The sequence below is a fragment of the Callithrix jacchus genome, chromosome 11, assembly GCF_049354715.1.
Source record: "Callithrix jacchus isolate 240 chromosome 11, calJac240_pri, whole genome shotgun sequence".
Lineage (NCBI taxonomy): Eukaryota > Metazoa > Chordata > Mammalia > Primates > Cebidae > Callithrix > Callithrix jacchus.
Window position 1 is genome coordinate 44,118,533 of NC_133512.1, and position 25,952 is coordinate 44,144,484.

The 25,952-nt window shown below is 35.1% G+C and overlaps 1 protein-coding gene across 24 annotated transcripts in view; it reads left to right on the plus strand.

Annotated features, from left to right (window-relative positions):
- The window catches only part of DGKB (diacylglycerol kinase beta), a 747,505-nt gene that overhangs the window by 556,895 nt on the left and 164,658 nt on the right, over positions 1-25,952 (plus strand). The gene's annotated exons all lie outside the window — the stretch shown is intronic.

A 25,952-nucleotide genomic window follows, 5' to 3' on the forward strand; every position in this document is an offset into this window, starting at 1 on the left:
AGAAATCAAAACATGTTGTCTCAGCTCAGTGTAGCAAGGACAAAATATGAAGAGATTTCAGCATTCATGGACTAATATAAATGAATTACTAAAAAATGAAATAGAATAGAGTGAGATGATTGGTGGGCTTTATGGTGGTGGGCAATAGCTTTATGTTTTGCTTTCTTTGAGTACCTAGTTCAAGTCTTGGTAATGGGCAGTGACTTCGGTTATATAAAATTTGGTACCATGAAAGTGAAAGCGTTAGGAGACAAAGCATTTGGAGAAAGCGTTAGGTATCCTCTTAAAAGAAATACTTATCACAACCTGCCAATGACAGGTGGTTTTGATGCCCTTAAAATGTATAAGTACTCTGGGAGAACTGTGTTAGTACGAGCAAGTTTATAACAAATCAATTAAAAAATTATATATTCAAAATATAATAAAACTGTATGAAAATATGGAGAAAAATAGTATTTTAAAGGAGAAATATATAGAAAAAAATGAGAAGTTTGTGTTACATGAATTAGAGGAGGAAAAGTAAACATAATTACTAGTTTCTAGACGTTATTGACATTAATTTATATTTGTATTTAACTATAAATTTAAATGTAAAATTAATAGATTTCCAAAAAGGGTAGTGAAAAATTCTAAGAGTTGGAATTAGCTTAAGGAACATACTTAGACCACACTTAAAAAACTCTTTTTTAATAGTGTGACTGTGTTATTAGGTACTACCTATGGACTCCTTGCTTCCTTCCTTACAAATATTTTTCCTAAATATTATGTACAAAATAACTTCCAGGTTAAGTTTTCTGTTTGGTCACCACATCCCAATACTCGGTATGTCATTTGCATCTACTTATTCTCAATATTTAACCAAACTGATTGTCAATAGCTATGCTGCCAGCTATACTCACCCACTGAGTTGTCGAACGTTTCTTAGACACGTGACTGTGCTCCATCCAGACACATGTCTATGTATTCTCTCTGGAGCTGCTGCACACATGTCATTTGCCTGGGCTCAGTCACCCTCCCTTGTCTGATTTTTTTCCGGAACACACGTTTTGAATAAACTACAGACAAATAAGACTCACATATTGTCATAGGCTTTCAGTGCCCATAACTATTGGAAAAGCTCTCTCTTCCCTTTCTGTCTACTTATTTTCTACCGTGGAACTATTAGAAGCAATTTTCCATAAATACTGGGAAAGGAGGAAGCAGGAATACATAGGCCTTGTGACTCAGAAATACATTTTTCTTAGTAGGCAGATGGGATAAATTCGAAAAACAAGGGAGATCAGAGAGGTTTCAAAGGTCATTATTTGAGCAAAACCGAAGCATGTTAGGGTCAATTTTGGTTCTCTGACTTAACCACCTAACTTATAGCTTTGGTTTAATATTATTTCAGGGTAAGTATAATCTCAGAACCAAGAATGACCTTTTGAGCTGAATAGGTTTTTAAAAATTGGTATATATTGGTCTTTTTAGTAATTCCAGTAAGTTTTTTTTCACTTTGAGATATTTTGCAACAGAATACCAAAAGTATCTCAAAATGCTTCTAAGTTTTGATTTCATATTTATTCTGCTAATTTTTCCATGTTATACTTAATAGCCAAAACCAAAATTTACTACTGAGGTAGTTACATTTATCCCTTTCCTAAATAGCAATATTTCTATGACTTGATTTTGGTTTCCTAACAAAATATGTGTGTAAGCCACCATGCCTGACCTATCGCTGCTTTTATGTCAAGAATAAAAGCAGCGATAGGTCAGGCATGGTGGCTTACACACATATTTCCCATACTTTCGAAGGCCAAGGTGGAAGGATCACTTGAAGCTAGGAGTTGAAGCCCAGCCTAGGCAACATACTGGGAACAGAAGGAGTGGGAACTACTCAGAAGGTTGAGGAGGGACAATCGCTTGACCCTGGAAGTTCAAGACCACAGTGAGCTATGGTTACGCCACTGCACTTCAGCCTGGGCAACAGATCAAGGACTCTATCTCTCTTACACACACACACACACACACACACACACACACACACAGCAATAGTATTAAATTTGAGGATCAATCAGTATTTTGAATTTAAATATATTTTCAAAAACTTATAAAAACTTACTATTAGCACTGACTTTAGAATGAATATGGTCAATATGGCTCTAGTCCAACACATTTTTAACCTATAAACAAATTAATAACTTGCACTGTTAGAAAATATATAAGAAATCAAAAACTTAATACTGTAACTTTCTTCTTGTTGAGAAAGCACTTTCTTAAACTATTAACTAATATTGTTTCTCATATGCCTCTGTAAAAAATTATCAGAAGTTTCAACTAAATTTTTACACTAATGAAATGGATACTTGCTTTCATAAACTTCAGATAGTTTCTTTTGGAGGGGGACAGAATGGGGGAAACTAAATTCAAATAATAAAGGTGAATTATTTTAATATAACTATATTTTAATATAACTAAATTCAAATAATAAAGGCAAATTATTTTATTTAACAAAAGGGATTTAAGTTTTTTAAGTTTACTCTTTTAATTTAAAGAAATGTCATAGTCCAAAGATATGAAATCAAGTTTGGAGCATCAAGTCCTTATTCATACTAAGCTGTATGTAATCTGGGGCTTCTGCTTAATTCATTTGCTTGCAATCTTTGAAGACACTCACATAATAAAATCAGAATATCTTCAATAAACCCATCAGCTGGAAATTTTACTGTTGACTTACTTTAGAGTTGAACAAAATTATAAGTAATTCATTTGATTGCATTATTACAGCAAAATATTCTAAAATAGTTGGATGCAATTCTGAAACATATTTACACTCACACTCATCTAATGCAGTAGACATTTACTTTGTGTGCAAGTCTGTTTATAAATACAAATAAATGGATTATATATAGATGGCATAGTCTTGAAGCAAAACTATAAATTAGGCCAAATTAGTCTTCAGTTCTCCTAGCCTTAATATTCGATCTTTCCCATGTCTGTCAGTAGCTGAGTTCATCTTTTCCTCCCCTTCTTCTGAATTAAACTCAGAAAGATGTCTAATAAATTCATTCACATTAATGTATAAATGACTGATTGCAGATGAAAGTAGAGGTATTTGCATTTTAAAAGATATAAAGGCCTTCAGCTAAAACATTATTTTTCAAACTGTGTTCCATTGAGTTATAACTGCAATTCTTCAGCAGTTCTGTAATAACTGTAAAAAAAATACATCACCAGATTTTGGGACAATAAAAAAATCCATAGTAAAAATATATTTGTCATATTAACAGTTCTCAAATCATTAACTTGTGTTATCAGATGAAAACAACTTCTCCTCCTCTACTTCCTGCTCCTCTTTTTTCTTTCTATATAGGTAGATGCATAAATAGTTATAAATACCCACATACACACACACACACACACAAACACATACATATATGTATACACATATAAAGTAATAAATAACTGTGGCATCAACTGGAAATTTGTCAATCTGAAATGGACATTTAAAAATATGTCTTTGCATATTTCATGAGGAATATTATGCAAATGGGCACATTGCCGCCACAGAGCATGGGGACCACCTGCAAATAAAAGATCAGCAAATTCAGATACTTTTGCATGGCACAAGCATGAAACAACACATGGGAATCAAAGGACATGAAAAAAAAGTGGCAATACCTAAATGAAAATGCAGACCACCATTAGATGTATTTTTCCTAAAGAAACTATGTCAGTTAACTTGCTCCCCCAAATATTAATAATAATTTTGTACTGGCTTATATATCAAGCACACTTTTATCAGAGAAGATTTTAAACATGCTCACAACTGTGTTTAAGGAGCCAGCAATGAAATTGGAGTATTTCAGGTATGTATGCAGCATAAAATAAATTTGACTAATTGAAGCTTTGCAATTCAATTCAGTTCAACGATACAGCAAGTATCATTATGTCATGAATCTGTTTTGTCAAAGGTGAAAAACTCTGTTAAAAAGACACCTTTGAAAAGTATTTTTTTAACCAAGAGTGAGGACTCCTCAAGGAATAGGGACCATTTTAGTTATTCTAATTGATTAAGCTTTGAAGATCCAAGTCCAACTATTCCAGTTTTCAGTAGTGGAAACAATGTTTCAACATGTCTGAGAGGCTACACATTCATACTATGTAATTATATATATATATATATATATATATATCTGTATTAGGATATTGCCAATATCACACAACCAAACCAAATGCAGAAATCAGTGAAAAATAAGATACTATCGAATTGCAATTGTCTTCATCAAAATAGATCCATTATTCTCACAGATTGGTTGTACTGAGAGTGTTAGCAATTAGAACTTCTAAAATGTATTTGCACAAATGAAATTTTAATTTTCTCTTTACTTACTGGTTTATAAAATGTTGCTTTGTTTAAAATGAAGTTGTTGGCCGGGCTCGGGGGCTCTCACCTGTAATCCCAGCACTTTAGGAGGCCAAGGAAGGTAGATCATGAGGTCAGGAGTTGCAGACCAGCCTGGCCAAAATGGTGAAACTCCATCTCTACTGAAAATACAAAAATTAGCCGGGAGCAACGGCAGGTACCTATAATTACAGCTACTCCAGGAGGCTGAGGCAGGAGAATCACTTGAACCCAGGAAGCAGAGGTTGCAGTGAGCTGAGATCATGGCACTACACTCTAGCCTGGGTGACAGAGTAAGACTCTTCTCAAAAAAAAATTTTTTTAATAAAATGAAGTTATTGATTGCTTTAGAAAGTTTGATGACCACTGAGAGAAAGAAATTATCTTCAAATCCTAGAGTTTAAAGCATTTGCCAGAAGCTAAGGAAGCATCTGGACTTTCTGCTTGAAACCTCATTAAGTTGGTGACTGTCTCCCCTGCATATGGATACAACTGTTCAGGTACCTATCATGCAAAAGTTTATTTAAAAACTAATTAACATATTATATGGTTCAGAAAATTTTGAATGGTTTCATTCACATTTAACAATGCTCCTCTCTTCTTTGGGCACAATTTCCCAAAACCTAGCAAGGGCTCCCCTGATGGAAAATGAGATAGTTTAGTAGATACATGGATAAAGATTTTAAAAGTTTAATGGTTTTATATTTACTATTATAGTTGTCTTCACATTGTGGTAAGAAATGTTGAGTGTTTTACTATTACATTTAATATTAATCTAAATTTTCTTTTAAAAATCAATTCATTTAAGTAAAGATAGAGTAAAACAACCTACCTAAGTCATAATTTAGAAGATACTTAAATATTGCCAACATTGTGAAAGTGAAGCCAGAAAAACTACACTCAGCTGTTACAGTGTAGAAAATTACACTCAGCTGTTACAGTGTAGAAAATTACACTCAGCTGTTACAGTGTAGAAAACTACACTCAGCTGTTACAGTGTAGAAAAGCTACACTCAGCTGTTACAGTGTAGAAAATTACACTCAGCTGTTACAGTGTAGAAAATTACACTCAGCTGTTACAGTGTAGAAAAACTACACTCAGCTGTTACAGTGTAGAAAACTACACTCAGCTGTTACAGTGTAGAAAACTACACTCAGCTGTTACAGTGTAGAAAATTACACTCAGCTGTTGCAGTTTTCACCACCTTGATCAAGTTTGCATAGCCCCATGTGGGAATACTTAATCACTCCTTCACCTTTCTTGAAGGCGGCATAGTGTTAGTGGTTCATGGTGCAGGCTCCAGGTTCCAGCTGACTGGGCTCAAACCCCAACTCTGCTGTTTATGTGGAAAACTTTGGGTAAGTAACTTCATCTCCCTGTGCTTTAGTCTCCTTATCTCTAAAATGGTCGCAAAGGATGGTGCCTTCCTCATATGGTGACTGTGAGAATGCGAAAAGATAGCCCAGATTAAGAGCTTAGAATAGGGGCCAGTGCATACGAAAAGCCTACTTAATGCTAATGCTAACTACCGTCTCCATGGAAAAACTCTCTCTCCCTCCCTCCCTCCGTCCCTCTCTCTTGCCCTCTCTCCCTCTCTCCCTCTCTCTCTCTCTCTCCCCCCCTTCTCTCTCCCTCTCCCCCATCCCCCACCCCCCTCTTCCCTTCACCCCTTCTCCCTCTTCTCTCTCTCTCCCCTTCTCCCCCTTCTCTCTCTCTCACCCCTCCCCCTCTCCCTTTCTCCCTCTCTCTCTCCCTCTCTCCCCCCTCTCCCCCTCCCCCTCTCCCCCCTCCCCTCTTCTCTCTCTCTCTCTCTCACACACACACACACACACACACACACAATCAAATAAGAAGCCCCATGTGGAAATACTTTACTGTAAACATTGTTTTTATTCTTTATCATCTTGGATAAAATTTACTGTGTATCATTTACCCCAGAATAAGGTTTTCCATATACTTTGCACCAAACACATCCTCATCCCAGCCTATTTGATCACTCTGTGCACTGTTGGGAGAGACTGTATGTCTGATTGGCTGTCAGGGAGTCTCTCTACATGAAGTGACTTTATTACTATTAATTCTTTTAAACTCACAGAAATTAGGAAGAAAAACAAAACAAAACAATACAAACTAAATTGATCAAAAAGAACAAATGGGTTGATGTCTGTGAAAGCTTGGCAAAACTTGAATTTCTTTTTCCTCTGAAGATAAATACAGTTACTAGCTCCAGTGTCTTCATCTTTAAAGATGAGTTTTGGAAGAGCTCACTGGTGGTGAGTGCTGGAAGAAATGAGATTAATATATGTTTGCTTTACTTTGTATTACCCAGATAATTGTAGGAAGAGTATTTCAATAGCAAGATTCGCACACTTTGTAAACCTTGTAAAAGCTACTCTTATTTGAAAGTTGATCGCGATGGACATTTTTCATTCACTATTACCAGTTTTTCTAGATATTTCTATGGGTTATTTAGGGTAATTTAAAAAGCAGTGTTTTAGGTTGTCTAAATATAAATGCAATACTCATTTTAGAACTGTAGATGATGTATTTGGCATTCAAACACCGGCAAGCAGAACAATTTCCAAGCATTTAATTTCAGTGATTAGATCGATTAAATTTAGAAAAAAGACATGGATTTCATGCAGCATTCTTATACCTGGTTTTTAAAATTGTTGAAAAAAAGATTATGGCATTTGAGATGTAGCATTTCACAAAAATATATGCTTATACTAATACCATGATATTTTCATTGATCAAAAATAGATAGATCTAAACATTTGCTATGTAGTAACCTTTAGGTAGATGTCCCAAAATTAGTTCTTATGTTTTTAACTGCCTCCTTTGAAACTTTTTAGCAATGTTAATGCAACTAATAGCACATGCTTAATAAAACTATCTAAATATCAAAATTGCTATTAAATTTAAGATTACATCATACACCTGGGTATTTTAATGTGATGGCTCTAAGATTTTTTTAAGTTATAATTTTAAAGTTTGTAAGAAGTAATTAAATTAGAGAATATGAGGCATATTTCTTAAATATAAAAATAAAAATATTTTCAATATCTAAGGCCAGGTACTTTTATATTTGGTTTGGCTATCCTATAAAAGCATAGACACTATCAAGAAGCATTTATGAAATTTGTATTTGTCATAGTGCTGTAAAAATTGCAGACAATGGTAGCTCCTAGAAATTTCAAAAGCATGAACTAGAAATGTGAATAAATTAATATTTTAGGTGAACTGAGACACTAGATGACAATGTCTAGGATATTTGTATGTCCCTTGTGCAGCTATACAAATTACCCTTCATGACTGTCATTATTGGCCCCTTTCCCCTCATTTAACAGTAAAATGTTAAAAATCTGACGTGCAGTATAATTCTAAAAACAAAATCTGAGAAGCAGTATAATTCTATAACTTTTTATGGTAGAATTGGCAAGACTGCAAAGCCCTTTTAAATTGAATGTAACAGATAAGTCATCCACAGAAGGGTAGTGTTTTTCTAATACATCAATGAAATCATCACCATTGATAATCAACTTGTTCATTGAAATGTCGTTGAAATTAGGAAAACGGATGATACCCCAAAAGGTACACAGGAATGGCAGAATAATGAGCAACTTTCTATGAATCTAGGGAATCTAGGGAAACTTGAAAAAAATGAGTTTTATTAAGAAGTTGCATTTCGAAAAACATATGGTTTATTAATCAATTTAATAGATGCAAGGGAAAAGGGATATGAATGTGTTAACTCCAAGTTTCTAATTAAGGCTCACATTGTTATTCTTATATGACTTCTGAGAAAGAATACCTTGTTTATTTTCAAATGTCTACATGCTATTCTAAAACCATTCTATATTTGTAGCTATTGATTTTTGCAACATTAGAGAAGATTAGAAAATACAAATGGTTTAATGGGTATGTTCTGTAGACCTCGATATCTGATATCAGTGGTAAAATTATCACCATATTTGTTTCTGTGGCATACTTGTTCGGTCTTCTGTCTAGTGGAAATAATGGCAGATTATCTACCTAGAGTAATGCTGCATAGTAGCTTTAAGTCAATTTAATGTACACAGTGATAGAAATAGAAAACAGATTTCCAAACTAAATAAATATTGCCTGAAAATGTAACCCCTAAGTAATTAATGTGTATAGAGTATACCTTCTAATAGCAGACACATAAAGTTTCCAATTATGAGGCTACCCATACAAATTTTCTAAATATAAAGCGTGATACCAATCTTGCCCTTTGAGGGTAATGATTTGAAGCTAAGGGGGTAGATGGCTCACCGGGAAATTAAAATGATTTTTTTTCTATCATCAGGACATCTGACAATAAATGGGGAGAACTTTAACAAATTATAAGCATGAAAGAACTATTAGACACAAAATCAACTACAGAAAGTATGAAACATAAGTCATGGTTGCATTTTTTCAATGATATTAAAAACCATTTTCCTTGTTCCTCCAGATAGAGAATAATAACTGAGAAAAACTATAACCTAATGGAGAATAAAACTTCAGTTGTATCATTTTGTGAAATGACTTCTCACTAGCAATTTAAAGTTAAAGAACAAGAGATATCAAATTTTTATTTTAACTTCTTTATTTATATTTTGTTTTCTAATAACTTTAATGGAAGTGATATCATGGCCACCCTCTGGCACCTGATTCTGCTTGTACACATTTATCTTAGAAGGGTGCTTAGAGGGTACAGTAGACTGCAAAGAAACCTGTTCCTTGAAAGAATCAAATTTCATCATCTACTTGTATTTGAGCTGTATGAATTTGAATTAAACAAAGCAACTAGCCATTGAAGTTCCATTGCCATGAATTTAGTTTCCATGAATATAGAATTTTATTAGATAGAGCTAATTATCATGTGAATAGTAGCTCCTTGGACGTGTGCACTCTGTTTTGTGGAAATATGTAGAAGTGCATATAGTTCAGGAGTCCTGCCACACTTAGTAATCATTCTTCTGGCTTAATAAAAATAGTTCCATTGTTCTTCCTTTAATAAATTTGAGTTTATCAACTCAGCTTATTATTTTAATGTCTGCTTTAGGTAAGGTTTGTTAGCTGTTTTACAGGATCAGATATTAATCAAATTAAGTATTGAGGTCTGAATATTATAAGGTGACAAACATTTGCAATAAGATTACAAATCCACATGGATAAACATGACTAATTTAAAAGAGCCCTGGGGAGCATTTTTTAGAAAGTTCAAATACCTGATGAACGCCGTGCTGTTATTTTAATTATCCCATAATATGGCACAAAATAACAATCTCATTTCATCCTTTTATTTACAAAGCTATTCTTATTGTCATTCTGTTTTACCTGCTCAATCTCTGAAAGATTGCTCCTCATTGAGAGATTCATTAAAAGATAATAATTAGATTATATTTCACAGATTGACAGAGAGAAAATATATCTTTGAACAATTCCATTTCCCTGAACAGTTGTTCATTTCAGAGTTGAAGACAGGTCTATTAAGTACTTTCTACCCTTTTTAAACATGTCAAAGCTAAATATTAATACTGAAATTAGTAATTTGGCTCTGATTTAATAAACAGCTACTATTTGTAAAACTGAATTTCTATGAATAAAACACAAACATAGCATTTTTAAAAAATATTGAATAACAAAGAAGATTAAATAATTTTATTTTGCCGAATAGATAAATTAGTGTCTCTTCTGATGCTTAAAGTTCTTAAAATACTGACTTGTTTTCCTACTAATGATTCTCAATCCAAAAAGCTAAATAAAACATACTTTCTTAATAAGTCTATGATATTCACATATGCAGAGTATCCTGTTAGAAGAATAGTAAGAGATGAAAAATCAACTAGTATCAGAACACATTCTGTTTTAAGATTTGCTGCAAGTAAGTTTCATGGAATTTGTGATAAAAGGTCTTTTCAAAATTAAAAAGTCATGCACAAAAATGTGACTTCCGTGCAAAATAGGTTGGAGAAGTCATTTCATATTTTAACATGATTTTGCTATCCATGGTCACATGCAAGTAGCTGAAGATGCTACTTAAATTTCTCTAGTAAGTAATTGAGCCAAAATGAAATAATGTGTTAATCAGTTACTGTTTTACCAAAATGTTTATACTTGGTGATAAACACCTTCTTCTCCCAATGTCCTCCTATGATTGTCTTTTTTTGACAACAGCACTCTGGCCGACTCACCACACGTGCAGTACTGGAATTTCTAGTGAGCCTAGTGGGAAGCAGGGAGTCACTGCCTCTTTTACTCAGTCTAAAAGTATGAAAATGCTCTTTTGATTTTAAAAAGACAGTAATTGTATCAAATTTAGCAATTTAAAATGTGTGTAGGATTTGAGGAGCTCTCAGAGATATGCAGTGAATTAATCTGTGTGTCTCATTTTAAAAATATGGTAACTAAAATATACTGACATATTAACAGTGCTATTTTGAGTTGGATATTTTATACATTTGTGTAGTTAGATACTATTTTCAATTCTTTGTTAATATATTTTATGTTAACTTTTTAAATTACTGGAAACAGTTTCTTCCAAAGATTTTCATAAATTCTTTATTGTAATTGTTTTAAGATAAATTCTTTTAAATTTCTGTTTGCTTCTTTTTGCTTCTCATTTCTGCTGTTTGTCTTCTGAATATTTTATATATAAGTTATCTTGTAAACATTACTTTTCATCCAAATGTTCATATAAAAGTCAGCAATGAAAAAGGAACTATAACAGGTGTTTTCATTCTTGAGGCAAGGAATGAATGTGCTGTTTATGGTAGATACTGAAATTTAACTTCCTTTGCAATTCAAGAGCCATTCTGTTATCTAAAACATTTAAAAGAAACAAAAATGAAATAAATGAATTACTGTGGGTATAAAAGTTGAATTAAACTAAAAAATCCAACTGACATTTGAAACCCCTGTGGTAGACTTTAGTTCACATGAGTATTTACCAGTGAGTACTCAGATATGTCTTGTGTGTATGTGTTGTAATAGAGTGTGTATGTGTGTGTGCATGTATGTGTTTGCGTATATACTTATTTGCTTTATGGGAGCAGGCTAATAATGGACGTGTAGATGCCAAAATGAAGCACAGAATAAAAATATTACTTGAACACAAATTATTTGGAAGCCCAAATATGAAAATCAGAGAACCAAAATGTTCCTTCAAGAGGAAGGCGGGGTCGGGGATATTTTTGTTTTGCAGAGGAAGCTGATAGCAGGAAACAAGAAAACAAGATTCTCAAAGAAGCAAGTCATCATGTCGTTACTCCAAAAAAAGGAGGATGAAAATGTGGAGACAGGAGAGGAGAATTCATTCTTTTCTGTCTTAATTTTCTTTTCTTCCACTGCATAGTATCTCGAGAGTAATGTTTTCTTCAGATTTTATTACTAGTCCTCCTCCAGATGAGAATGTCCCTTCTATAGTGACTCCTGTCACAGTAATCAACCCATTGACCCTTACAGAACAGTTCTACGTGACTTACAGACCAAACCGTAGCTTAGGTTGGAAGATATTAATTCCAATACTCTATTGACTTTTTTTTGTTTGTTTGTTTTCAGTCTTCCCAGAGGTGCATGATAACAATGAGTTATCATATTCCATGGGCAAGGGGAAAAAAAAGAGCAAATTAATATCATACCAATTGGTTTATTAGACTTTTCAACTTATCCAGGCTGCCTCCCTTCTTCCTTCTCTGGTTAGCAGCCCTTGACTGGGAAGACTTTTGACATGGACTTTGAAAGCTACTGAGTTTCTTACACACAGGTTTTAGTTTTTGGTTTTCTGGACTATAAGCACATGACTACAATAAGTTGTATTGTTAAAAAAAAAGAAAAGAAATCTGTGACCTAATTATCTTTGCCAGGTCTATCTCATAACCTATAAAAACGGACATGAACATTTCATGAAATTACCTCCTTGGGTGATTTGTGCAGCTCAATACGTTTTAAACAATAAATAGAAATGTAAGATGACATTATTCCATAAAATGTAAAATATGCATGAAACTACCCATCTAGTATGTTTGAAGCACTTCCAAACATACGGCCCACATTTACCACAGAGGTGAAGGGGCCATTTTCTAGCTATGGACCAGCAGCCCTTCTAGGAATGAGTCCTGGCACCACTGAAGTATAAAAATAAATAGGATCCATATTTCAGTTTATGGAAAATTTTTATTTTTCTGAAATACTATGTTATGTTTAAAGTAGTAGAGTCCTCAAGACTAGATATCTTTAAGCATGTTGTAATGGAGAAAGGTTCTGACTGCTTTCTGGTCCAGCTTTGATTTATGTTGTTTTTAAATCATCCCTTCTGAAGAAAGGGGCAATTCCTATTAGAATATTTGTTCCAGTGAAAGTTGATTTGAGTACAGCTCACTCTTTTCAGGCGTTGGGATGATTAGAATGCCTTATTCATGCAGGTAATTTCCTGCTGTCTTATCTACTCATTTGTAGATTTCTTCTTCATGGTGAATCATGGAATATCGTGTTTTCTTACTGCTTTCCCTTCAGTTGCACATGTACCATCTCTCACTTTCTTAAGATTGTGTTGGCCAACAGCACTGATTGCCTCGGAACCACATAACCAAATCACCATGACGACCCCCATGATCTAGCAGCAGAAACCATGTCACCTCAGCAACCAGTTCGTATGTACTTGGTGCTCTGAAATTTCTGATTTCCTCCTAGAGGTGCAGTGTATTTCTGGTGAGGCACAGAGCTGTTTATAAGAGCACTCTCTAAGTAACTGTAAGGGAAAGTACAGGCTGCCTAACAAATTCATGACATTGTGAGGTGTTGCCTGCTGGGGTGAAAATAAATTGTAAGAGAAGGCAGAGAGCAGGTAATGGGCCCTACCCATGCTGCAAAAGTCTTTTCAAACAGATGCTGACTGTGCCAATAGATGTGGCAATAACTGTCAGCAAGATTTATGACACTTTAACATAGACTCAAAGAGGAAAGGTTGAAAGAGTTCTGCGATTTTGTTTAAAGTTTAGTGTCTCTTGCTTCTGAAGCAACTTTCTAGGCAGATGCGTCATTGTCTCATTGCAGGTCATTCGCAACTCTCAGGGAAACTGTGAGGTCTCAGGACTTTGAATATGTATCTTGTTCTTGGGTGTGTTACTGTTTTAGTCTTATTGATGATTGTTGATGCTGCTATTTTTTAATTAAAAAGGAAAAGATCACAGGGTTAAAGTCCAGCATGTCTAGGTTCTTTTAAAATATAGAAAGTATAATTATTGTTCATTTTTTGCCATCTGGTAATGAGCTTCCATCACCTCAAATGCCATTGCCTGTTCTTCATGGACAACCCTAAGTAATTATGATTTTTAGAGAGATAAGTACTAGAAAGAAAGATTTTCTGTTGTTCACTTTCCATGGGGTATCATGTCTTAAATGTGACATTCGACATTCTTTCCACTTAAAACTTTTTTTTCGGTCTTTTTTTTTTTTTTTTTTTTTGAGATGAGTCACATTCTGTCACCCAGGCTGGAGTGCAGTGGTGCGATCTTGGCTCATTACAACCTCTGCCTCCAAGAGTCAAGCAATTCTTCTGCCTCAGCCTTCTGAGTAGCTGAGATTACAGGCACATGGCACCACATCTGGCTAATTTTTGTATTTTAAGTAGAGACAGGGTTTCGCCATATTGGTCAGGCTGGTCTTGAACGCCTGACCTCAAGTGACTTACCAGCCTTGAACTCCCAAAGTGCTGGGAATACAGGCATGAGCCACTGTGCCCACTAAAACTTTCATAAGTATATATAAAATTTGCATATAGCTCTTTTCCCATAAATGATCAGTAAATGAGCAGATTATTCTTTTATTAATGTATTCTTCTCTCAACTTGTTTCTTGATTAACTGCTGGTTTCTGTCATCATTAGGAGTTGTGTAGGATGGACAAAACTTTGAAGATTAGATGAAATAGAACTCAGATCGTGAACTGAGTAAAGTGATTACCCTGGTGTTAAATCTATTGTTTTCGAAGGCTAATAGACGGGGTTTTTGAAAACCATTTTACATATGTCATATATATTCAATGGAAAGATAACAAATAATCATGCCAAGACCAGAAATGTCAATCTTCACATAAGTCATTCTCTCAATAGTTTAATATGTGTCAGCCAGTCTAATTTATGACAACTCTTCTCACTCTACTCAAGCCCAAGTAGCCTTTGGATACTCATTAAAAACCAAGCATGATACCATCTCAAAGCCTTTGCAATGATATTCTCTCTGCCTGGAATGTTCTTTTCTCAGGTCTTAATATGACGTTCCATCACTTCATATGGCTTCTCACTCGCTTCTTTCAGGTGACATAAAGCAGGTCATTGTTAAAATATTGTCTCTTAGGAGAAGATTTCTCTGATTCCCTGTGTAAAATTTTACCCCATCCCCTCCCATTCCTGACTCCCTCTCTATGTGTTACCCTTTTAATGAATCTGAATACTGTCATGCAGAAAAATGCACATCATATATGTACAGTCATTGAATTTTGACAGTCAGTACACCTGTGTAATCACTCTCAGATCAAGAAATAGAACATTACCAACACCACAGAAACCCCTGATTCACTTGTCTACTCAGTATGCTGACTTTTTTCACTATAAATAAATGTTTCCAGTTTGTATATTTTATATAAATAGAATTATATAGCATATATTCATTTGCATCTGGACTTTTAAATTCCACATTTTCATTATTTTATAGTATTTGTTTTATGAGTATGCAGTTTCTTTTCTGGGTATAAATTGAGTAATACAGATTTCTGGGTCATAAGGTATGTCCATGTTCAGCTATAGTAGACACTCCTAAAAGTGATTGTCCTGATTTACACTACAACCAGCAGTGCACTACGTTGCTCTACATTTTCTCCAACACTTTGAATGATGAGATCTTTAATTTAGGCATTCTAGTTTATTATTCTGTAAATATGCATTTTCCTGATGAATGATGTGAAACATCACTTTATGTGACCAGATCATTTGGACATTTACTTTTTTGAAATGTCTGTCCAAATCTTTCGCCGATTTGTTACCTGGCATTATATATTGTTTATTTATACTTGGAGGAACTAGAGTGTTTTGATGTCTCTATGGGTTGCAAATATTTCACTGTGTGCCTTGCCTGTAGTTTATTTTTGAAGTCTTAAACATCAGAACATGTTAATTTTATTAAAGTCCAATGTATTGATTTATTACTTTTATCTTATTCCTTTTTATCTGTAGTCTTTAAAAATAATTTTGAACATCTGCTATATTATTTTCAAAAAGCTTTATTTGCTTAATTTTAACATTAAGATAGAATTGATTTTTGTGCATGGTTTAAAATTGAGATAAAAAATAATTTCTTTTTTCATATCATTATGTAACTAGTGCAGAACTATTTATTGAAAAGACTCCCACACCCACTACTGAGTGGTAACATAATCTTAATCCCAGGTTTTCATTTATTAGTTTATTTATTTCTGAATTCTGTATTTCCCACTAGGAGTCAGAAAGCTTTTTCTGTAGTGTCAGATAGTAGATATTTTAAGCTTTGGGTCATATACTCTCTCTCATACCTACTCATCCCTGCCACTGTACCAGAAAAGCAGCCAAAAACAATACCTAAATAATCAAGCATAGCTTTGCTCCAGTAAAAAGAGGCAGCACGCCAGATTCGGCCTGAAGCCATAGTTCACTGACACCTGTTACACCCTGTGGGTCTATTCATCAATTCTTGTGCCAATACTACAGTTTCCTAGTTAATATTTTGTTAATCAGTTTGTTAATGTCTCCCCTCTAAAATAAATAAATAAATACCACAGGGATTTTGAATAAAATTACACTGATTAATTTAGGGAGAATTGGCATTTTTGCAATCAGAATCTTCTAAATGGAGAACATGATGTGGCTTTTCTTTTTCTTTTGATTTTAGCTTCTCATAATAATGGTTTATAACTTTCTATATAGCTGTCTTATGCCTATATATTTGGTGTTTAATGATGCTATTCTATATAATACATTTTCTAACTTTTACTCTCTAATTATGTATGTTAAACAGAAATACAAAGCTTTCTAAAATCACTTATCAATTCTAATAGTATATCAATAGACTCTGTTGGATTTTATTTTATTTTGTATTGTACTTTAGGTTCTGGGGTACATGTGCAGATCATGCAGGATTGTTGCATAGGTACATACATGGCCAGGTGGTTTGCTGCCTCCATCCCCCATCACCTATATCTGGCATTTCTCCCCATGTTATTCCTCCCCAACAGCCCCACCCCCCACTGTGCCTCCTTTAGCCCTCCCAACAGACCCCAGTGTGTGATGTTCCCCTCCCTATGTCCATGTGTTCTCGTTGTTCAACACCTGCCTATGAGTGAGAACATGCGGTGTTTGATTTTCTGTTCTTGTGTCAGTCTGCTGAAAATGATGATTTCCAGATTCATCCATGTCCCTACAGGACATGAATGCATGGTTTTTTATGGCTGCGTATTATTCCATGGTGTATATGTGCCACATTTTCCTTGTCCAGTCTATCATAGATGGGCATTTGGCTTGGTTCCAGGTCTTTGCTATTGTAAACAGTGCCACAATGAACATACATGTGCATGTGTCTTTATAATAGAATGATTTATAGTCCTTTGGGTATATACTCAGTAATGGGATTGATGCGTCAAATGGCATTTCTATTTCTAGAACCTTGAGGAATTGCCACACTGTCTTCCACAATGGCTGAACTAATTTACACTCCCACCAACAGTATAAAAGTGTTCCTATATCTAAACATCCTCTCCAGCATCTTGTCTCTGGATTTTTTGATCATAGCCATTCTAACTGGCATGAGATGGTATCTCAATGTGGTTTTGATTTGCATTTCTCTAATGACCAGTGATGATGAGCATTTTTTTATATGTTTGTTGGCCTCATGTATGTCTTCTTTTGAAAAGTGTCTGTTCATATCCTTAGCCCACTTTTGAATGGGCTTGTTTGTTTTTTCCTTATAAATCTGTTTTAGTTCTTTATAGATTCTGGATATTAGCCCTTTATAGTCATTGTCATCATTTATGATGACAGTTCCTTCCATCTTTTTTAACACTTAATTCATTTCTTTTTTTTTCTTATTTCTCTGATTAAAATCTTCAGTGCAATGCTCAATATGTGAGGTGATAATGGACATTGGTGTCTTTTTCTTGATATTGGAGACTGTGGGGGAGATTTCAATACTTCACCATCTCTCTAATGTTCCTTTTATATTTTTATGGATACACCTTTTCAAATTAAAGATTACTTTTTTATTTCAAATTTACTATGTTTTTTTATAAATACATATTGATTTTAATAAAATTCTTGTTGTACATCTATTGAGAGATCCATACTTTTTTCTCTTTAGTCTGTGAACGTGGAGAATTACACTGCTTAAATTTTTTTTTTTTTTTTTTGAGTCAGGGTCTCACTCTGTTGTCCACGCTGAAATGCAGTGGTGTGATACTGGCTCACTGTAGCTCTGAATCCTGGGATCAAGAGATTCTCCCATCTCAGCCTCCTGAGCAACTGGGACCACTGGCATATGCCGTCATGCCTGGTTAATTTTTGTAATTTTTGTAGAGACAGGGATTTGCCATGTTTCTTAGGATGGTCTCAAACTCAAGCCATCTACCTGCCTCATCCTCCCAAACTGCTGTGATTGCATTCATGAGCCACGTTTCCCAGCGGCTTAATATTTAAATTTTAAAGCAACCATGCATTCCTTAAATAAATCTGACTTGGGATGATATATTATCTTCTTATAAAACACTGGATTTTACTTATTAGTATTACATTTAAAATTTTGCATCTATATTCATGAGCGTAGTAATGTTTTTTCTATCATGTCATCATTAGGTTTATTTAATAAGGTTATACAAACAAAAAGGGCAAAGTGGGTAGGCAGTGTGACCTGCACTTGTGAATATGGCTCTGACTACTTTATCTAATGACACAGAGGCTTATAGCTTTGTGTCAGATGCAGACCAGAAAACGATTCTATCATAGGCCCACCCAAAATGCAAGCATCCCTGTAACTTAAGCTATAGGACAGACCCTATATTTATATATGTGTGTGTGTATGTGTGTGTGTGTGTGTGTGTGCGCGTGCACACGTGCACACAAAAGATGCTTTGTGGAGTTGATGACACAACTCAATAACAGAAACACAATGTAGTCTGAGGAGACGGCATTTGCAGCAGAAAACTGTAATTCAAATGTGAACCAGCTCTGGACATGCTACTTGGACTTTATAAAGATGGAAGATAGAACATCTGACCATAGTAAGTGACCATAATACAATCACAGGGGCCCACCATATGCTGAGTTTTGTTAGACTGAACAAGTCATAAACTCAGCAGTTCATTGTAAGATGGAAGTAGAACACGTGGATCAGACGTGTGGATCAGAGAGCAAGGAAATTTGCATGAGTGTCTGTTGTTCCCCCCACTGCTGGACCCCCACCGCTCAGCTCCTACCTCTGATTCTTAGGACCAAATGTCAGAGAAGAAAGAACTTTAACCATGGTTCATGAATGGTTTATCTTGCTTTGTCAGTGTGCATCAAAAAAGGGCTGCTACTACAACAGTGCTTCTTTGCAGGCAGTGGGAACAAGAAATTCTCAATTAGCAGAGCTCTGGGAAGCATCCCCAGTTATCCTTTGTATAGCAAGTAGCCCAAGGTGAGAATACACATGGACTTGTCTATCTGAACAAAGTGTTCCAAAGGAGATGCCTGTGGTGAACTTACAGGATTGAGGCAATGTACCAACATTGTACTTTTTTTTAGTGCTGGTAAGTACAAAATACAGTATTTTTATCTTTTATTTTGGAGACCCTGTCCTGACATACTGCAGACCACCGGATCCATAATAGAGAGATGAATCCCTGACTCTTTAGAGAATTTACCTTTCATACTCTGTCAAGTCACTGTCTTACAAGGTTTACAGCCTATACATCACTTATTGATCATCTAGTCCAATTAGCCAAAGAGTATATCAGTTCTCAAACTTTTAGTCTCAGGATCCCTTCCCACTCTTAAAAATTAGTGAAAATCCTAAATAACTTTTGCTTATGTGGGGTACATCTATCGTTACCATATAAAACATTAAAGCTGAGAAATTATTAACAAATGTATGTATTTAAAAGTCATAATAAACCTATTATGTATTAAAAATAATATATATTTTAAAAGAAGTATATTAAAAAAATAAAAATTTAGTAAGAGGAGTGGCACTGTATGGGTTTTTATAAATCTCTGTAATGTCTGGCCTAATAGAAGATAGCTGGATTCTGATATCTGCCTCTACATTCCATTTATTGCAATATGTCGTTTTAATTGAAGTCTATGAAGAAGATGAAGCCTCACACAGATATGTCGTTGGAAAAAAGAGTGATATGTTAATAGTCTGTTCAAATACTTTTTCATCTTAGTCATTGGCATTATATCAAAATTCAAGAAGTAGTATTTTCTTAAAGGTTACTTGCAATGTGAAATATAGAAACAGGTCAATCCATTTGCATACTCTTTTGCATTAAAATCTACAGGTATATCATAAACTTTGAATGAATTGGTTAACTGTGAGTGATTTTTAACACCATGAATTAGTCATGAAAATAATATCAGTTATGTTATTCAGACTTCCAAATACTGATGCAGTTTATTATAGTATCAAACATCATACTTATTGATTTCAAACTAAGACTGGTAAATACAAAAATTTTCAAAATTCCTGATTTTCAGTTGAAAATTTTTATTTTGTTATTGGGAACAAATACTGTCAGTTGTTTTCCAACAAACTGAAAAGCTCCTTCCATTTTTAAGAAAATATTTGCCAACTACCCCAAGATACCCAAGTCTGAAAAACCATCATTTTATGAACAGTACCTTTGAAGATACTCCATGAACAAAGCAGCTGATTTTGTTCTCAATCACACAAGTATTTTTCTTTAAACAAGTATCACCTTTTGGTATGCAGCCAAATTGTTCTATGTATAGTCCCCATTTAACTACAAACAATACTGAAAAGCTGTCCTCGGAAGTAAATATTTAGGCCGGGTGCTTGACTCATGCCTGTAGTCCCAACACATTGGAAGGCTGAGGCAGTTGGATCGCGAGGGCGGGTGGTGGAGACCATCCTGGCCAACATAGTAAAACCCCATCTCTACTAAAAATACAAAAATTCACTGGGTGAGGTGGCACGCCCCTGTAGTCCCAGCTACTTGGAAGGCTGAGGCAGGAGAATCACTTGAACCTGGGAGGCAGAGGTTGCAGTGAGCCATGATCATGCCACTGTACTCCAACCTGGTGACAGAGTGAGTCTCCATCTCAAAAAAAAAAAAAAAAGAGTAAATATTTAATAAAGTTTTTACTGCTTCATCAAGGACATTTTAAAGCTTTGTGTAAAAACTTCAATTCATGGCAATGAACAAGACATTACAAACAAGTATAGTGAGATGCTACTTGTTTCATGCTAGAGATCCAGAAATTTTACACAATACTGTTTGGCCTCATCAGTGCAAATGTTAACACAATGTAATCTCTTGTGTAAACCTCACTAATCTCTTGAAAGCATTTCAGGGACCTTCAGGATTCAAAGACCACATTTGCAGAACTGTTGATATAATGGAACAATGTGGTGTTCCACATACTGTGTAAATGTTTCAGGTCTCTATATTACATTACTGTAGGTGTCAAGAGAGTTAACAGAACTCAAGTTAAACTTCTGTAAGTGTATTTTTTGTTCCTTGTTGATCTAAATTGATTCTGATGTTTTTCTTTTTGAAATGAGTAAAAATAAATGCATTTTCCATTTTCATGGCTTTATGTCTCACGTTGAAGGTTGTGTTAGTCTTCAGAAAAAGATGTCTGGTGCAGCAACTGCAACTGGTCTTACTGTCTGGTTAAGTTTACAGTTATCCACTGTCATATACCGTTATCTATCTATATTTGTATAGTTGCTAGGCTGGTATCATAAATGGGGATATTCCAGATACCACCTCCCTGCCTTCTTGAGAATTGAAAATGGCTTAGGCCAAATAATTTACTATTGAAGTATTTTGATTTTATACCAAAAATATGAAAGCATTGTAAAAAAATTGTTTCTGACAATATGAATGTTAGGAAAGTCAATAAAGATTTTTAAAAAACTGACTAGCCATGGAGGCTAATGACTTTAATGCTGCGGCTTGAGAATGCCAAGGTGGGCATATGACTTGAGCGCAGGAGTTTGAGACCAGCTGGGCAACATGACAAAACCCTGTCTCTACAAAAATTACATAAAATAATTTAGCAAGGCAAGGTGGCACGCACCTATCATCCCAGCTATTCAGGAGGCTGAGGTGGGAGGATCATCTGAGCCCAGGGAGAGCGAGGCTGCAGTGAGCCATAATCATGCCATTGCACTCCAGCCTGGAAGACAGAGTGAAACCTTGACTAAAAGAAATAAATGATGGAAAAATGAATAAAATGGTGGGTGAAGCAATGTTGATAGCTGTTACATATAAAACAAACCAGTGTGAAGTATCAGCCAACTGCCAAGAGTGTATAATCCAGTAATACCTTGGAGGATCTTGGAAAACACCACCCAGTTGGTCTGTGGACCCAGTGATGACACTGTAAGCCAAATGCCAGCCAAAACTACTTATTATCTGGCTCCCATATGTCTTCATTCTATTAGGAGGACTAGGCGATCAGTTTGCATGTCATAGTATTAATTTCAGTTTTTGTTTTGTTCTGTTTGGAGATAGGGTCTTGCTCTGTTCCCAGGCTGGAGTGCAGTGGCATCACCTTGGCTCATTGCAGCCTCAACCTCCTGGGCTCAAGTGATTCCTCCCTCCTTAACCTCCTAAGTAGCTAGAACTACAGGCTCACACCACCACACCTGGCTAATTTTCATATTTTTGACCACCATAGAGATGTGGTCTCATTATGTTCCCCAGGCTAGTCTCAAACTCCTGGTCTCCCAAAGTGCTGAGATTACAGGCATCAGCCACCATACCTGACCCAATTTGAGTTTTAGTTGTGAATCAAGCAAACCTCAAAAGTTCTGGATGTTCCTTGTTACCTAGTACATAGTCACTTGAGTAAAGGGTCTCTGGTCCCATTGGAAAAGAACTGGGAAAATTACAACTTCATATGTTCATGGTATTAGGTTCTTTCACTGAAAGATCTGCTTCTCTTTTAATCAGTCATCTTCAATTAAGTCTGAGAATCAATGCAGGTCTAGAAACTGGGCAAAAGATAGATTTGTGGGGGAGGAAGAAGGTATCCTGCCCTTAACCTCCTGATCATTCATTCTTGATTGGTTTTGGTTGTATAAATCAATCAAAATGCTTGGTGCTGTCCTTCTGTCTTTTTCTATAGGAACTCCATACTCCATTTATTATTCTATTGTGTTATAAATTTTAGACTCCATGTTTACCTCTCCTGTCTTCCTTCTCATTACCAAAACTGCATCTTTGTTTATTTCATTCTGTCAATGAAATACCACCTCTTCTTGGCATCTATTATTTAAAGATTGTATGATTCCCATTTTTCTTCAAGAATCCCAGCCAAAAGCTGGTAATGTGAACTCTTATCAGCTGGCCTTCAGAAGACAGTTCCCACTGAGCTTCTCAAAAAGGCTGATATCCTTCTCCACAACACAATCTTTATGTTTTGGTAAATGGAGTGCCCAATGGTCCATCCTTTGAATTATATTTATCTTGCGAGATATCTAGCCTTCTGTATATATTTTCTCAGGCATCTTCAATACAGTGATTCCTTTGATCCCTTCTTCCTTCATCATCCATGGCAGTGCAGAAATTTCTACTTCACTTAATGTAAGCCATACATTTTTCGAGTACCATCCTAGCAGCTGTTAACATCATCTCCTAGGGTATGTGCCAGAATTTTAAATCTTACTATCATAGTGGAATGCTTCCATATCCGTTAACTACTGTATCCAAATGTATATTCTTTCACCCTTTGTCAGAGCCCCTCGGGCTGCATGCTCTGTGAACTCTTCCTGCTCCTGCAGATCCTTCAGCAACTTCAGTGACAGCCCTTCCCCTCTCTTGGAAATCCCATAGCATCTTTGTTATGGTTATGCTGGTATTTGACCTTCAGTATTTGTCTGATTGTCAGAGGGAATAATGAGAGTAATCCCTGAAGGGCAAGGATTGTCCTATAAGAAATCTACCCCTTGTCAGGCCTTCGTATGTCCTTCAAGTGGTCATACGGTGGAAGATACTACCTTGTGAAAGACGAAGTGGGTCACTTCTGCAGGCCCAGAGAAAATCTGGAAATCTAGAAGTTTAAACTTTTAAATTGCATTGCTCCAGATATTCATGTATCATTATAACAACTTTCAGGGTTCTGATCAGGTAATAGACCAGAATTCTTTGAAGTCTGCTGCTTTGGTGTTTAGGTTCTGAACCTGGTCCTCTGCTCTCCTTGCTGTTTGGCTGCAGAAACTTCTGGCTTTTGCTTTTTGCTTTTAATTGATGATTAATCAGCGTGGCATTTGAATTCACATAGTGCCATTAACATAAATGTACTGAAGGTCTACTATGTGCTAACCCCTGCTGATACATGGTGAAAAAGAAAGGTAGGGCTCTGCTTGCAAAGAAAACAGTATTTTACTTTTTTTTTCTTTTGAGACAAGGTCTCACTCTGTCACCCAAGCTAGAGTGCAGTGGCACAATAATGGATCACTGCAACCTGGACTTCCTGGGCTCAAGCAGTTCTCCCACCTGAGCCTCCCAAGTAGCTGTGACCACAGGCAAGCACCACCACACCCAGCTAATTATTCTGTATTTTTTATAAGATGAGGTCTCACCATGTTGCCCAGGCTGGTCTCAAACTCTTGGGCTCAAGCAATCCACCGCCCTCAGTCTTTCAACATGCTGGGATTACAGGTGTGAGCCACCATGCATAGCCTATTTTACCATTTTTAAAGCTGAAGAAACTCAGACCACTTAACTCAAATGCTATAACAAAAGAGCATCAAGATTGTTAGAAACCTACTTGTGGAACTGAGAAATATGTGTCCCATGTGTTTTACTTATTTTATAAGTGACAACTCATTCTATCCTGGCATCATCTCTAAGGGCTTTCTTCTCTAAAGCTTCCCACCAGGTTTAATAGTGCCTCGTCCCTCTTTCAGGTCCTTAATGTAGCCCACACGTTTCCCTTTTATCTACCTTCATATTGACAAATTCACATTTGTTTTTAGGTGTAGCTGGTAACTCTCTAACTGTTGTTTAATGTTTGTGGTCTTGTAACTAATCATATATTCCCATTCACTCATATAATATATTAAAGAAGATTCTAAAGCCTCAGTATTAATTTCTCTGTTGGTTATAAGATTTAGCAAAGACATTTGTGATTAAAGAAAAATTTCACTTGTAATTAGAATATTCTTTTAATATGTTTTTATTCCATTTAATTGTATCTTATTATTAGAAATATTCTATTAGAAGTTTAGGTATTTTAATTTAGTAATCATTATAGAAAACATTTCTTACAAAGTACAGAAGATAAATTACATACAAAAATATTCATTGCATAAGGATAAATAATGTAAATCTTCCAAATGTAGGGGTATTGCTAAATTATTCATGGCATAGCCATTATAAATGTGAGGTTAAAGAATTGTAATAACATTTGAAAATGTTTATGACATGAAATACATGAAGAAATTCCGGTATAAAACTATACTGGGAATCTTTATGACTTTTTTTTTAATATATACATGCTTGAAATAGATAAAAAAGAAAAGCAATTGTCTCCAAAAGTGGATAATACATTTTAATTTTCTCAGATTTTCTGAAATTACTTTGCGTTACTTTTAGAATCAGGAAAGTGTGTTATTTCAAGACTTTTTATTTAAAAATATTCTTACTGATATTTGTTCTTAAAGTCCTAAGCCAGTAAGATCTTCAGATAAATTCTTTGACACATATGAGCTGCGAAGAAGGAAACTTTCACATGATTTAAGGAAGTCAATGTGGAAGTATTTGAATGTTGGAAAAATCTAGAATTGATATCAGACTTTGACTAAGACATTGTGATTCTAAAAGAAAAGGAAAAACTGTGATACAATTTGTGTTCAGGGAGAAGCCCACTACATATAGTTAGTGATGTATAAGTAAAACAAATTGCTTGCTTTAAATTGCCTAACGTTACTTTTATTCATATTAACTACTAATATTTTATCCACAGATTAGTCCATTTGTAAATTGACATTCAATACAGCACATGGTAAAAATTTCTATTTGTACAGTTTTAAGCACATTTCTTTATCCTAGAGAAGTTCTAGCTGTTCTTTGCCTGTATGCATATGCAGCAGCGAACTGCTCATCTTTCATTTAGAACATCCTCTAATCTTTAACCTTTACTGTTATTTAACTCTATTCAATTAATATGCCCAGTCATACATTAGAAATATGTTAAAACTTGAATTAAATGTCTTGAATGAAAGCTTATAACATCACATCATTTTCTATGAAAGACTTTAATTAATTGAAGTCAGAAAATATTAAATGACTATCAGCATTTTCT